Source organism: Haliotis cracherodii, unplaced genomic scaffold, assembly GCF_022045235.1.
Source record: "Haliotis cracherodii isolate W230 unplaced genomic scaffold, xgHalCrac1.p SCAF_30, whole genome shotgun sequence".
NCBI lineage: Eukaryota > Metazoa > Mollusca > Gastropoda > Lepetellida > Haliotidae > Haliotis > Haliotis cracherodii.
The window spans coordinates 3,100,405-3,115,959 of NW_027266287.1; the positions used below are offsets into that span (position 1 = coordinate 3,100,405).

Below are 15,555 nucleotides of genomic sequence, written 5' to 3' on the forward strand. Positions count from 1 at the left end.
GTTGATGTCGGACAGACAGACAGACTAGTGAGGGTAAGGAACCAACGGCCATCGAACTTTCTCTGGTATAAAGGAAATATTTCAGCTATCATGTTACCTTCTCGGATATCAAGGAACATCTCTGTAACAGGGATTAATTTAGTTAAATTATGTCGTGTACATAAATGTATAATTAATCATTTGAATCTTATTTCAGGTTTTAGTGATCCGGCAGACGATGATTGGTTTATATATATACAAGTTGAAATTAGTTGTCAGTCCGTCTGTCTCTTGCTTTTATGTTTACTGCACAGTTCTGTGTCACAGGGCCGGTCACATTTTGGGAATAAGGGTATTTGGGTTGGTCTATTTTCATGTCATTGTCTTTGGTGTTTTAACAATAGCCCAGGCCAAGCTTCTCACTTGATTGGTCCTGTTTCAAATATACATGTCATCCGCCATGTTACTAACCAGTCACACTATCACAGAATGAGGATTGCACACCTGCTTGATTTTTGCACAACTCAAATATTGATATATCATCAATCCTGTATTGTTGATAACATTGCAGAATTTCATTGCGGTGGTCACTATTATGTATACATGTTTCACTAAGTATAATGGTAGCCCTTGATCAATGTATCATCCCTTATATAGGTTTACTATACGAGTTTGCTCTCGGGCTACTTGGTGCGTGGACTCACGCCCGTGTCACCCACAGGGTAGGTTTCTTTGTACAGACTCTATTGTCTGTTTCATTATTAGGCCATGTTATGTTTTATAGTCTTCATGTCAACAGATTCTTTGTTCATCACATGTAAACATGTAATCATATAAAGTCACTTGAGTAATGTATTATTGTGTTATACCTGTATATGATGATATATATGCGCATTTATGTACTTAGTTCATAATGATGATAGGTTCACCACGTGTGATTTTAATTCACGTATATTGTTTATTTTTATTATTATTACAGAGTGCCTTCTTCCACTACGCTGGAATAAACAGATTGTACCTCACAACCCGTAGCCTGTGGTTTATGTAATAATACACTAGCACCACTATATCATGGCTGCAACATCTCTGATATCATGTAACCTTCTCGGATATCAAGGAACATCTCTGATATCATGTAACCTTCTCGGATATCAAGGAATATCGCTGATATCATGTAACCTTCTCGGATATCAAGGAATATCTGTGAAATCATGTAACCTTCTCGGGTATCAAGGAAATCATTCAGATATAATAGAACCTTCTCGGATATCATGGAAACCTTTCCGATAGATTGGAACCTTTTAGGATATCATGGAACCTTCTCGGATATCATGAAACATTTCAGATATCAAGGAACATCTCGGATATCAAGGGACATTTTGGATATCAAGGGACATTTTGGATATCAAGGGACATCTCGGATATCATCAAACCATTTCGGATATCAAGGAACATCTCTGATACCATGTAACCTTCTCGGGTATCAAGGAAATCTTTCAGATATAATAGAACCTTCTCGGATATCATGGGCCTGTCTCGGATATCATGGAACTATCGCGGATATCACGGAACATCTCGGATATCAAAGAAAACTTTCCGATATCATGGAACCTTCTCGGGTATCAAGGAACATCGCGAATATCATGTATCCATCTCGAACAACATGGAACATATCGAATATTAAGGAACATCTCGGATATCATGGACCATCTCGGATATAATGGAACATCTCGGATATCTCGGAACATCTCGGATATCTCGGATATCTCGGAACATCTCGGATATCATGGCAACATCTGTGATATTATGGCAACATCTCTGATATCATGGCAACATCTCTGATATCATGGAACATCTCGGATATCATGGACTATCTCGCATATCATAGACTATCTCGAATATCATAGAACATCTCGGATATCATAGAACATCTCGGATATCGCGTAACATCGCGGATATCATGGAACCTTCTCGAATATCAAGGGAACATCAAATATGTAGAACCATCACATACATCGCAGAAAAATCACAGATGTCATGGAAACCGCACACATATATAAAACATCGCATTTATCGTGGAAACATAACGTACGTGGTGGCAGCATCAAGGATATCGAGTCAACATAAAACCTATCGCGTTACACCACACCTACCGTGGAAACATAACGGCTTCCCCGGAAACACGACAGTTATAGGAAACATTACACACATAGGGGAAACAGACACCAAGGTCATGGAAAGCATGGCCGATTAATTGCTTCACTGATTGTTTCCTATTGTTCATCCTGGTAATGCTATGGTCTCCAATGTACGACATCGTGATCGTGCGTCAATGTGAACATTTCATTACAAAATGAAATTGACAACTCACGAAGTCAAACAATTAAAGTGTGCAGTGTGCCAATTCGTTTGCATCAAAATTCTAAAAATATATCAAAGAAATGAGCATGAGTATTGTAAAACAAACAGAGTCACACAACCATTGAACAGGTCATATTGGTAGAACACGATGCTTTTCGCGAAACACGATCGCTCACAGAAACGATTAGAGTTATTAAAATTCTTTCGATGTTGTACATTATACTGCTGCGTCGTTCATAAAACAACCAGATCAGACAAAGCAACATATTTGACATCAACCAGCTTTACGGCGGTTTTAAACATCTCAGAGTGGCTGTTCATTTCTTCAAAATCATACCTCTTTGATTCACGATGAAAATGCATGGTAAAATCAAAGAAACGGGGCTTTTACAATAAATCGTTAAATTTCCACCCACAGTGAAATGGTGTAAGTTCTTTTTACATCGCCTTGGTGTTAAACCAATAAACATTTAGAACTCTAGGCCAAGCCGTAACGGGTTGCAGCGCGCAACCAGCCTCGCCAAATTGAAATAAAATAGTTTTATTGCTATCCCTGAGTGGTGAAATCGACATAACCTCTCCGGCATGTGTTTCCGTCAATCAAATCATTTGCCAGTCTGTGGGTTAGGTCACTGCTTGCATAACTAGGTGAGCTTGAGTGAGTGAGTGAAATGGGAGTTTAACGTCGCGTTCAGCGTTACGCGAATGTTCGTATGTGTGTGGCTGCTTGTACTCGTCCGAACTGAAGACAGTTTTGCGGCCCCGGCCCATCTACCATACCGCTATTTAACATACACATTATTAAGACAAGAACCGTCCAGTCCTTGTTTTATCCCCTTAATACCGAGCGCCAGGCAGGGTAACAACAAGTACCATCTTTTAACGTCTTTTGGTATGACGCGGCCATGGATCGTACCACCGACCTTCCGATCCCTGGGCCATTGTGAGTTTGAACGTGGTGAATAAATTCTATTTTATTTCACACACAACCTTGTATTTTTTGTTTGTTTTCTTTTTAAATGTTTGTTGTTTAACACTGCAATCAGCAATATTCCAACAATATGACGGCAGTCTGTATAATTGGGGCGTTTTCCACTTCACATAACTTACATTTATTTTTGGCACACACTGGAAAATCATTATATCCCCTATTAAATTATCCCAATATTTTCTTAGCTTTATCAAAATAAATAACTCTGTAAATCCAAGAGATAATAGCTCGTTGAACAATGTCAAGAAAATTCTCGATAACTGTGGCATATCACGGGTGTTCGATGACCTAGTCGATGGTGGCTAGTTCGATGTGGCTAGTCTCTAAGGTAGAGTTAACGTTAACGGATCAATTTACACAGCCACGGCGGAGTACTATGTGCAATAGTTAAAAAAACTGACCATAATTTACTTTAATCTGCCCCATCCTTTGAAAAATATCTTCTCTTTCCAAGATCAATATCTGTCCCGCTTCTGTTTGTTTGTTTGTTGCTTAACGCCGCACTCAGCAATATTCCAGATATATGACGGCAGTCTGTAAAATAATCGAGTCGAGCCTGACCACCCGATCCCGTTAGTCGCCTTTTACGACAAGCATAGTCGCCTTTTACGGCAAGTATGGGTTGCTGAAGACCTATTCTACCCCGGATCTTCACGGGTCTGTCCCGCCTCTGACTCTTAAACCCTGTAACCATAATTAACATGTAGAGACTGGCCGCTGGTTTGATATACCAACAGCAGAAACACAGCAAAAAAAGTGTAGGTTTCCGTCTGCCGGAAACCTTCCGGAAACCTTCCGGATACCTTCCCATTTTGGATCCGGCCCGGATACCTTCCGGAAACCTTCCGGAAACCTTCCAAAAAAAATGTCAAAATTTGGGGGGTGCATTTTGTTCACTTAAGTGTGAAACACATAAAAAAATTAACTTGAAAATACCAAGCAATTTGAAGGTTGTTGAAGGCATCTGGAAGGTTTCCGGAAGGTTTCCGGAAGGTTTCCGGAAGGTATCCGGATGCAAATTTTCTTCATGACTTGCTTCTGGTAAATAATGTTAGCCTGTGCATTACAGGTACCTGTTGTAATATTCTGTGTTATTTTAATGGTAAATATCCTCCTAAAACATTTTTGGAGAAGAAAATTTTTCAATTTCATATTTTGTCCTTTTCGGATGTTAATGGTATTTAATGAACAAACATCAGTTCTTGTATAATGATATCCTTAAATTTCATGTCCAGACTTCCAGTTTGTACTGAGAAAAAGAAAAAGTTACAGGTACCTGTTGTAATATTCTGTGTTATTTTAATGGTAAATATCCTCCTCAAACTGAGATATGTGGGCATGCATTGTTCACAAGTTGTTTTGCGACATGGGTCCAATGTGTGAAGCTTATTGCTGGTGTCCGCCACCATGATATTGTTGCAATATTGCTAAAAGTGGCAAAACAGCATTCTCACTCAGAAAAAATGGAAAGTCATTGGCTATGTGATTTGGCATTTGGCCCTGGTGAGATTAACAGATTAGTTTGGAACGGTATCAGTACTTGTTATATCGGGACAGTGTAGTTTCATGGGAATATAAAACAGAATACAGTTGTCCCAAATTGGTGCATAAGACTAATGGCATCCATAGAAAACACCTAAATAAAGTACAGAAAAAATATCAATGTCATTTGTCTACTATGGTGGAACTACAACTTTTGTTAAGTATTTATAGTAGGAAAACATTCAGGGCATTAGTACATTTCATATTTGTTCAGCACCTATGTTATGGCTGATCAGTATTATATATCTTTATGCTAATGAAGCAAAACAAATCATGTTTTTGGAAAAAAATCTTATTTATTGATTATATGGCATTTCATTGGTACATATCACAAATTGAAATTTGATCAAGCAAGAAGAGGAACTAGCATAAAGTAACCAGTGGTGTTTGCAAGGCCTTACAGAACAGACGCTTCAATGCCATTTTCTAAATAAACAAATTAGTCAAATCTCAGAAGAATTTTATTGAAGAAGAATATCTAAAGTCAATTATGTTTCTGCAGTAAACCACAAAAGTCATTCAGATTTGTATGGTCAGCATCGGTGTACACAACCTGGACATAGTCACAGTGCTTTGGCATAAATTCATTCAGACTTCATTAGTGTCATAATAAAACCACCTACAGTCACATTAGTGGCATTATTCATTCAGAATCATCACTTTCTGAGGTGAATCTGTTGGTTGTTATCAGGAGTACTGTTCATCTTCCGGCGAGTCCCTTGTCTAAATTGTGTGAGCAAGATCTTCTTAAATGTAGCTGGTGTCAGATTGTGAAATCCAGGTACCTGAAACATTTCATAACATCTTTAGAAACTTGTTAGTCAAAAGTTATGAAACACTCACATATAAATTTACAAATGTTTAAAGTTGTTTTCTCAAACAGTGAGGTATTGACAATTTATCTTGCAACTGATATTTAACCAATCTTTGAACATGTAAATAAGCCATTGCAAACAGAAAAGTGTTCAGAAAATACAAAAATGTATGCGGTCTTCGAAAACAATACCACAAGGTTCACCTGAATTTTGCTTGAGTGTTTGCATTACATCAAAATGTAAGGAAGGGTAAACAAGACTATGCAAAACTAAGTTACATAGGTTCTTATACATAAATACATAAATGCAACTATTCATAATTATCAAAACACATGTCATGTAAGTGATCTCAAAATACAACATAATGAGCGAGTGAGTTGGTATAGTTTCATGCAGCTTGTTAGCAATATTCCAGCTATGGGCTTCACACATTGTACCCATGTGGTGAATTGAACCTGGGTTTCAGAGACTGTTTCACCCACTAGGCTACCCTTGCACACCAAATACAAAAGAAAGTATATTAGGAATTCAGACAATAGATATTCTCACCAAATTCATTAATTCATTAATGGAAGCTATATTGAAATTCAAATTTTGACAAATTAGGATGAGACTGTAGAAGCATTTATCTAAGTTATTATGGATATTAAATATCTACCGTTAATTGTTAGTCCATCATAGACAGTGATAAGAAATTCAACTGAAAAGTACAACCTGAACCATCAACTAAAAACTATGTATATTACATTAAAGGGGCCGGTCATGTATTACCGGTATGTTCTCATTCATTTTTGACACAACCCTCACTGAAAGAAAATGCAAAGCACTTTATATTTTATTGTCCGTTTTGTCAAAAGTCTCCCCTAGAGACTCTCACATTTTGGGGTGACCCTCCCTGTTTGTTCTGATCTGAATTCAAATATTCATGACTCATTATCATATTTTATCATTCATCCTATCTATTTTGAAAATTAACTAAATGAAGATTAACAATAACATGCAAATCTGCCAAAAAATTAGCCTGGCAAAGTTTAAATTAATCATAATTACTGTTATAAAGTTTTGGATCCATCGTCTGTTTCTAAATACAGTGAAACCCAACTTTGACTTGTGTGGCATTGTTGAATCATCTACCCAATGCTCTTTATGCATTGATATGCATCTGCACAGAGTGGTCAAAGTCTGTGTCTGACACATAGTGTGCTACAAGGGAGACATCAGTTTGTGTCTAGCCAAACTGTCTGATAATCTCAAGGGCTGCCTTGGTAGCATCATGGATGTAGCTAATCCTAAATAAACATAAAACAAGTGACATCATCTCTTCTACAGAACACATGATCAAAGCCTGCCCCACCTTTGATGTTTATTACCTTGCTACTATAAAAACAGCTAATTAGCAAAATGAACTCAATGTCAACTCATTGTGGACTAGGGATTAACAGGGCAATTAGTGTCGGGTGGGTATTAGTACTTGCAATTGTCTGTTAATTACTTAATTGAGTAGTGACGGCTTAGTCAGTTGTGCCTTTACAACTGCTATTCAATTATCGAGTCAGTTTACTATGTAACATGCTTCTTGGGACCAAGGAAATGTATCTTGCTGGATAACAGTTTTTTTCTAATTTATCAGAGATCAGAAATAATAATAATGACGTATTTGATGTGCATTTCTTTGTTGTGTTCATGGTGTTTGAATTATTAGACACTACTTATTCCAAAAGGGTTGGTGAAGAGGCAAAGCTTATTTGAACAAAATATATATTGAATAAACAGAAACTGTACAAAAAACAGATTAACTGTATCTACAGTTGAAACTATCATGATGCAAATTTTCACTGAATCAAAGTCATATCTTTTCAAGACTCAGATCAGGTTGTAGTGATTGAAGGTCACATTAAACTTGCTAATTTCAAATCATTCATCCCACACTTATGATTTGGTTTGCTGTTTTATGCCGCACTCAAGCAATATTCCGGCTATATGTAAATAATCGAGTCTGGACCAGACAGTCCAGTGATTGACATCATGAGCATCGACCCACACAATTGGGATCAATGACATGCATCAACCAAGTCACCGAGCCTGATCGCCACCTGATGGCGTTAGTCAACTCTTAAGACGAGCATTGTCGCCCGTTACGGAAAGTATTGGGTTACAAATATGCCTTGTAAAACCTTTCAACATGTTCAAATGACACATCGAAAGGCCATTGTGAAAAATTGCACCATGTTAGGATTCTTAAATACAGTTTCAGCTTGACATTGAGTACTTTAAACTTTAAAGTGAAAAATACATTCACAACAAGTGAGCTGTGTCTGCCAATCAGAGTCGGTGAGTAAATTGGAGTAGGGGACTAATTTCGAAGGTAAACTTGTTTCAACGTTTAACAACTACATGCATTTGTGTTTGTATGAGACGATGTGTGTTTAATTCCATATATTTTACTTCAAAGCATGTTATCACAATAAATTGAGTCGGGTATAGGATAAGTTGGAGTAGAGGCTAATTTCTATTGTAAACTTGTTTTAACATTTCACAATTATTGGTCTTTGCAAGTTATCAATCCTAGTTTAATTTCATTTATTTTACCAAGGTAAAAAAAAAAATAAGGTGTCATTTTCGTCAAGTAATAATCGCCGTTTTCGCTTTCGGCGAGTATTTCGCCAGTCAGTGCTGTTTTGCTAAGGTGTCGTTTCAGCTATAACCCGCTTATTGCACATTATTAGTTTCAATTTATATTTATAATCATTTTAACCACTGTAATAAGTAAAAAATGAAATTAAAGTATATAGAAAATAAACAAGCACTTGTTATAAAATGTGCATCTGCAGGCAATATTTATAAGATAATCCTGCATGTAGCTGTGGCCATCACACTGAAGATGCACTTCACTTCTTTCTCATATGTCCAAATTACAATGATTTAAGACAGAATATGTACTATTATGTTAAGGGATATGATCTAAATTCAATTCTATTAGGTAATCCTGAAAGGACGTCAAAAATAAACTTAGAAATTCTTAAATCAGTAGAAGACTACATTCAGCTATCCAATAGGTTTTGTGATTGTACATAGCATCTTAAATTTATAATACTATTCCTTGCCGTATATTGCAGTACACTATTACTACTAAAAATGCGACCTGACAGCGCCAACAACGTAGTTTCTATAATAAGAACATGTATATAATTGTATTCCTTGACTGTACTTTTGTCATATCATATTGTATTCTAATTCTGGAGCGGTATTCAAATAAGTTTTTGCTTGTTTACCCATCCAGTTCACATATAAATGTTTAAAACAATATTTAGTAAACAAATAATTTAAACTCATGCAACAACATAGAGTGTGGAGACGATAGACCACTGAAAAGAGCATATATATGCACATCCAATGACCCCTGACATCACAATGCATTGTTTTATTGTTTTGTCAGTGTGCCAGGCAACAGAATACTACGAATTACATCACAGGATACTGTGACCTGTTTGAAAAGTTAGGTACTGTATTCTAAAGGTAGGCCCAAAATTCTACACAATCCAGTGATTGATCTTGTGAACATCAATCCACACTGTTAGATGGTCACTGTCAGATGCCATGAACCAGGTCACTGAGCCTGATCACCTGATCTATTAGGTTATCTCTTATGGGTGAGGCTAAAACGGCACCTCAGCAAAATGTCACTGATTTCTCCAACGAAAACAGCACCTTGATTTGGCAAAAAAAGGCTACTAATTGTTGTCTGTTATCTGGAGAGACATGTTGATTCCTGGCCGAAATATATAAAAATGAAATTTCTATAAAATTACTATTTATTTCCTACTTACTAAAATAAATATGACATATATAGTATACCTGTTGTCCAGTTTCTTGACATTTTCGCCAGACTCAGGTTCAGCTTGACATTGAGCTAATCTGAGTAAAGCTACTTAAAACTTCAAAGCATGTGATCTTTCAATGATAAGTTTAGTTGCACCTCCCAATCAGAATCATGAGTAAGTTTGAGCAGAGGCTAATTTCTATTATATTATATTTTCACAATAAGTTTAGTTGCATCTCCAAATCAGAGTCGGCAAGTAGATGCTAGTTTTTAATGTAAACCTTTTTGAACATTTCTCAGTTATTTGTGTTTACAAGTGACCATGCAAGTTTAATTTCATGTATTCGGGCATATTCAGACCCAAGGTAAAAAAAATAACAAGGTGCTGTTTTCACCAGGCAATAGTAGGCGAGGTACTATTTCCCTTTATCGTATAACCCTCTCTTACAACTAGCATAGGTTGATGGGGACCAATTCCAACCCGGAATCCCCAAATGAGTGGGTATGGTTTTACGTTGTTTTTAGCAAACAGCACTTCAACCACTAGGCTACCCCACCGCCAAAATTCCCAACATGATAAAGTTGTCATCACGGTATTCTTCAACATGTTCAAGTGAAAATATCCATACCTTTCAAATGTCTTATCTTCCACTTCACAATGTTCACTGTTGCAAAACTCCTGTCATTTAATTTGTTCTTGATTATTCACACCTGCAAAAGTAATTTTAGTCGGTACGGTATGAACTAAAAAAATGAGTCACTATAGAGTATCTAGATAAAGGAATATAAATAAGCAAACATATTTCTACATCATATACATTAGCAAGGATTAACATAAGTTAGGTAGATTGCTTATCCTACAAAAATTAAATCACACATTTACTAACATATATAAAACAGAATAAGTGGCTTACAGAAGATAAATAACTTTAATACGTGATCAATATTATTAACATATTCCTTACCTGAATCAGAGACCATATAACAGTCTATGTATTATGGTCTCTGTCTGAATATGTCACATCTTCAGCTCCCTGCAATCGAGGTTGTAAAACATTTCTGCTGTAGGAATATTACATCCGCTGGGATATCCCTTGTCACACTGCCTGGCATGGTAGGCAAACGCATATTCCATACACCACATAGGTATACTTCCTAATACACACTGTCGAAATCCCCGCGGCTCCCAATATGGCCTGTGTGAACTGTAATCGGCCAACCTCGTCTTTTTCCGTAACTGCTGCAGAAATGACCGCTCGTCATTCGTGACCAACTCGTGTTATTCCGGGACAAGCAAGTCTACCCATAATTCCCTGTATGGCCGAGGGCGCCATTTTGGAACACAAATGTAAACAAACACTCAAACCTCGTGTAATCGATGTACACCGTGATGCTTGATTGCGATATGCTTACCTCGTGTATCGATACATTGTTCTCAATCACCTCTAACTCGGAAATCCCGGTCGAAATCCACCTGAGCCATCCACAACGAGGACGTCAAGTATTTCGAAAACTCGATTGACAGCCGAAGGAAGGAAGAGCAGCTTGCAGATGCCAGGTACGTAGCAGGGCTTCGAGACATAATGTTCCATGATTTCTATACAGAGATCTTATGGAATGGATTGATTTAGATATTTTCCTGATCTCCATGTTACTACTGTAAACGTCAAGGGCCCTTTTAGTTTTGTTGTTTTCGGAAACCCTTTGTTATTAATATGATCAAGTGTTTGTTGTGACATGATATTTCTATTTGGGATTGCATAAGAGCTACAGGTGCAGGACTTTTAAGGGTCGTGTCCTTATTCTCAACATAACGCTGGGATTTGATGATGAGGGTTAGTTACCAAGGGTATAAATCTGGCAAAGTGCATGTCAAACAAAACGTGGCATTCAATTCCAATCATGTGTTGCCACCTGAACCACCTGAAAGTGAGATATGGATTACAATGAATAATGACAGCTTATCAATCTTTAACAAATTCACACTGAAACATTGAAAGGATAAAGACAAGTTAGTGGTTTTCTGTTTCAGCATGTTCAGGGTTTGTGGGGAGGTCCACAGACATCCTCAGGGAGGATACCAAGTATTGAGTGAGTATTTTTGTTTGTGATAAATACAAACTACATGTATTCATCATGGTATATTTCAATGTAATGTGAAACATCACACTCACAATAGTCCAGCTCTGTGATGGCAGCCTGTAAATAATTGAACATGGACCAGGCAATCTAGTGATTGTTATTTTCAGCAAAGATCCATGCCCTCAGAGTATGATGACAACCTAGTCTGACCACTCAATTCATTAGTTGATTAGTGTTTGCACTTTCAGTCCACTAGTCCTAAAATGATAGCATATAGCAATACCTTTAAAATGTCAAAATGACCAATTTCTAACCCTGGTGTTTGGATGTTGTGTTTGTGTGTGTATGTATGAGTGTATTTAGGTTGGTTTGTTGTTTAACGCCGCACTCAGCTATATGACGGCGGTCTGTAAATAATCGAGTCTGGACCAGACAACCCAGTGATTCATATCATGAGCATCGAGCCACGGAATTTAGATCAATGACATGCATCAACCAAGTCAGAGAGTCTGACCACCCGATCCCGTTAGTCGCCTTTTACGACAAGCATAATGGCCTTTTACGGCAAGCATGGGTTGCTGAAGACCTAGTCTACCCCGGAATCTTCACGGGTCGAGTGTATTTAACTTAAATCATGAATCTTATACTTGTTTCTCTGAGCTTTTACTATGTAACCCAAATTTTCTCTGGAATAATAAAGTATTCTCTTATTTATATCATTTCTGAACAAAGTGTCATATCAAGGTTAGATCTCTGTCAAAACAGTGCCATGGAAAAGCCAAACAAATAGCCGAGAAATAAAAGTAAATACTGCATTGCATTAATCTGCATTTCAAGAAAATGTGGCAATAATTCATGGAATGATATTCACCTCGGTGAAGATCTCTCTGCATTGTCGAACAAGTTATTTCCTATGTAATGTATGTGTTGAATGACCCTGACTTTGTTGTCAAAATATTGTTTTAGCATTTGTTAAATATGGGGATAAATGTCATCTCTGAATGTTTGACATGAATTATTATGATTAGGGTAGTTCTAAGTCGAAATCACAACCGGGGTTTTTTCATTTGAATCAAATGTACAACATGTACAGTTTGGACATTTCTGTGATGTGAATGCTACTTATGTTTGTAGAATGTCCGGATGAATAAAAGAGACAGTCATCCGTGCAGCATCAATGCAAAGAAAGACCATAGAAGAGCAACAGTGAGTGGTAAATATTTTGAAATTATTCTGTTTGGTTCATATGGTTATTTTGCAAATATGTCTTCAGTTTGTTCCTTATCGCTGTAGGCACGGGTGTCCTATTATCTAAGGCACTACAATTTTCTGTGCAGAGTTGCATCTCTTGGGCTTAGCAGAAACCTATAGTCATGGGTTCAAATCCTGGTTCTCCCCGATTATGTTGCTAGGTTTGTCAGCATTATACACATACTCGTGGGATTCATCAAAGACCTGCATCACTTAGGACTTTCTTCCCACATCAAACTAACATGCGGTGATATATCTGGAATACTGTTCAAAGCAGTGTTAAAGCCAAATCATTTATTTAACACTGCATCCAGCAATAGTTTGGCTATATGACAAGGATTGTGAATATATATTTTTCCATGTTGATGAGTTGAAACAATCACTAAATGACATCTCTTTAAAAGATTACCAGCATTCCAAGCCTCATTAATAGATAAGGTTGTGATTGAGTAGGCTCATTGATCACATGTAATCATACCACAGTGATGTGGGATATTGTCCATAATAGTTATCATCGGTTTGTCTGGACCGAGTTCATAACATTAGTCACTGGTTTGTCTGGTTGAGATTTGAGATGTGATTATCTTAAATGTTTAGCATATAACAAGACTCTCATATGACAACTTAAGTGATTTTTCTGCCTTCTATCTGTAAGTACATGTGGCAACAATTCTTTTTGATTGCTAAAATCTTTTTACATAATGCTGCAGAAACTGAAGTCCTGCTTGAGATCCCTGGATGAGTACTCCAGGTTGACAGTCTGGAAGGACCAGACAAGGGAGTCCTAAACAGAGGCTGCACCCCTTCAGATATCAGAGGTGATTTGCAGACATCGATGATGAGGGTCCTGTTATTTCAATGGAGGCCGACCGAGAAATTGTATGCCAAATGGTACTGGGACACACAAAGGCTGGTCTGGCTAATGTGAGAAGACCAACCAATGCCAAGCTGGAGTGTAATTCTTCCAGGACATTCAGGAAATTCTTGTAAACACTTGAAAGGAATGATAAATGGGACTTATTGTCTTTAAATGTGGACCCAAACACCAAATGGAAAGTTCACAATTCTACTAACACAATGCAGCAGAGATAGAGTCTAACCGTTATCCCCTCATCCTGGTTCCTGTTCATCCATGGCAATATAGAAAGAAAAGGAGGATTGAGGGAAAGTAAGTTATCTGAACTGGTGAACATAATCCGTAGGTACTGTCAAGCGAACAGTTATCACACTCTGTTATGAGTATTGAAGAATAGGATGAAATTGCATACTGCATCAGGAACCATCATGTGAACACTGTTCAATGTGCGATATACTATAGGCATATGAATAAAAGAAATTGATAATTTGATTGTTGCTTATGTTTCATTTACCAGCTGTGTAATTGGGGATGTTTCATGATTTTGCCTCAGTTTAATAGCCACACTTATCTTATGAAACCATGCATTGCTTGGGCATCTCAAGATAAATAACACGTTTCCTTTGCTCTGAAAACGTCTGATGACATATTGATCTGTTATGTCAAAGGTTAAAGTCACAACCAGACAAAAAGTTTGTTTGTGGTCTAACTCTTCCTTTGGGCAGGGGTCGAAGTTGGAAAAAGGTCGTGTGTGATCTATATATACTACATTTTCCCTTAAATTGCCTTTTCTACAGAAGTCTTAGTAACTCTTATACATATACTGGTTACATTACTTCCATATTTTGGTCAATGATATGTTGAATTCTACCAAAGGACTGCATATTTGGTTTATGTGCCGGATAGCTCTTTGAAATGTTTTTGAAATATTTATCACTGATATTGAAGGTCAAATTCACACTCAAAAGTGATAACTCAGTTGAAGTGTAAGATCAAGGCAACAGTGAAGGGGTCATTCATAAAGTATTTCTGCAATTATAACTAAAATGCCTATTTCTGGAGATATTTGTGAAGTATTGAGCACATCGTTGTTATATTATTTGAATACACATATATGTGCAGTGGTTACAACTCCAGTGTCAAATTAACTGTCAATCCCTTTTAATAAAATAATTCACAGTAACTGAGGAAGAGCTTACTGTAGTACCATAAAACTAGGGTGAGGCAAATGTCAATGAAGTTAGTATTTTGGATATAACAAGTACATGTACTGTTACAAATAGTCTTATTATCATCTCACTAGGACCAAAGGCCCAAGTGAGCACATTGTCAATGACTTTTTCTTTTTCTCAGTACAAACTGGAAGTCTGGACATGAAATTTAAGGATATCATTATACAAGAACTGATGTTTGTTCATTAAATACCATTAACATCCAAAAAGGACAAAATATGAAATTGAACAATTTTCTTCTCCAAAAATGTTTTAGGAGGATATTTACCATTAAAATAACACAGAATATTACAACAGGTATCTGTAATGCACAGGCTAACATTATTTACCAGAAGCAAGTCATGAAGAAAATTTGCATCCGGATACCTTCCGGAAACCTTCCGGAAACCTTCCGGAAACCTTCCAGATGCCTTCAACAACCTTCAAATTGCTTGGTATTTTCAAGTTAATTTTTTTATGTGTTTCACACTTATGTGAACAAAATGCACCCCCCAAATTTTGACATTTTTTTTGGAAGGTTTCCGGAAGGTTTCCGGAAGGTATCCGGGCCGGATCCAAAATGGGAAGGTATCCGGAAGGTTTCCGGAAGGTTTCCGGCAGACGGAAACCTACACTTTTTTTGCTGT

At 37.1% G+C, this 15,555-nt stretch overlaps 1 protein-coding gene and 2 long non-coding RNA genes across 4 annotated transcripts in view; 1 reads left to right on the forward strand and 2 right to left on the reverse strand.

The window, feature by feature from the left end:
- LOC139476999 (lachesin-like) overlaps window positions 1-15,555 on the reverse strand; it is a 171,181-nt gene that overhangs the window by 77,925 nt on the left and 77,701 nt on the right. The gene's annotated exons all lie outside the window — the stretch shown is intronic.
- On the reverse strand, window positions 5,217-10,883 carry LOC139477054 (uncharacterized). The gene is made up of 3 exons (XR_011654132.1): window positions 10,474-10,883; window positions 10,138-10,219; window positions 5,217-5,658 (listed from the first exon to the last, which is right to left on the reverse strand). It is a non-coding gene; the product is annotated as an uncharacterized lncRNA (long non-coding RNA).
- On the forward strand, window positions 11,538-14,295 carry LOC139477055 (uncharacterized). Its single transcript, XR_011654133.1, has 3 exons — window positions 11,538-11,599; window positions 12,725-12,796; window positions 13,552-14,295. It is a non-coding gene; the product is annotated as an uncharacterized lncRNA (long non-coding RNA).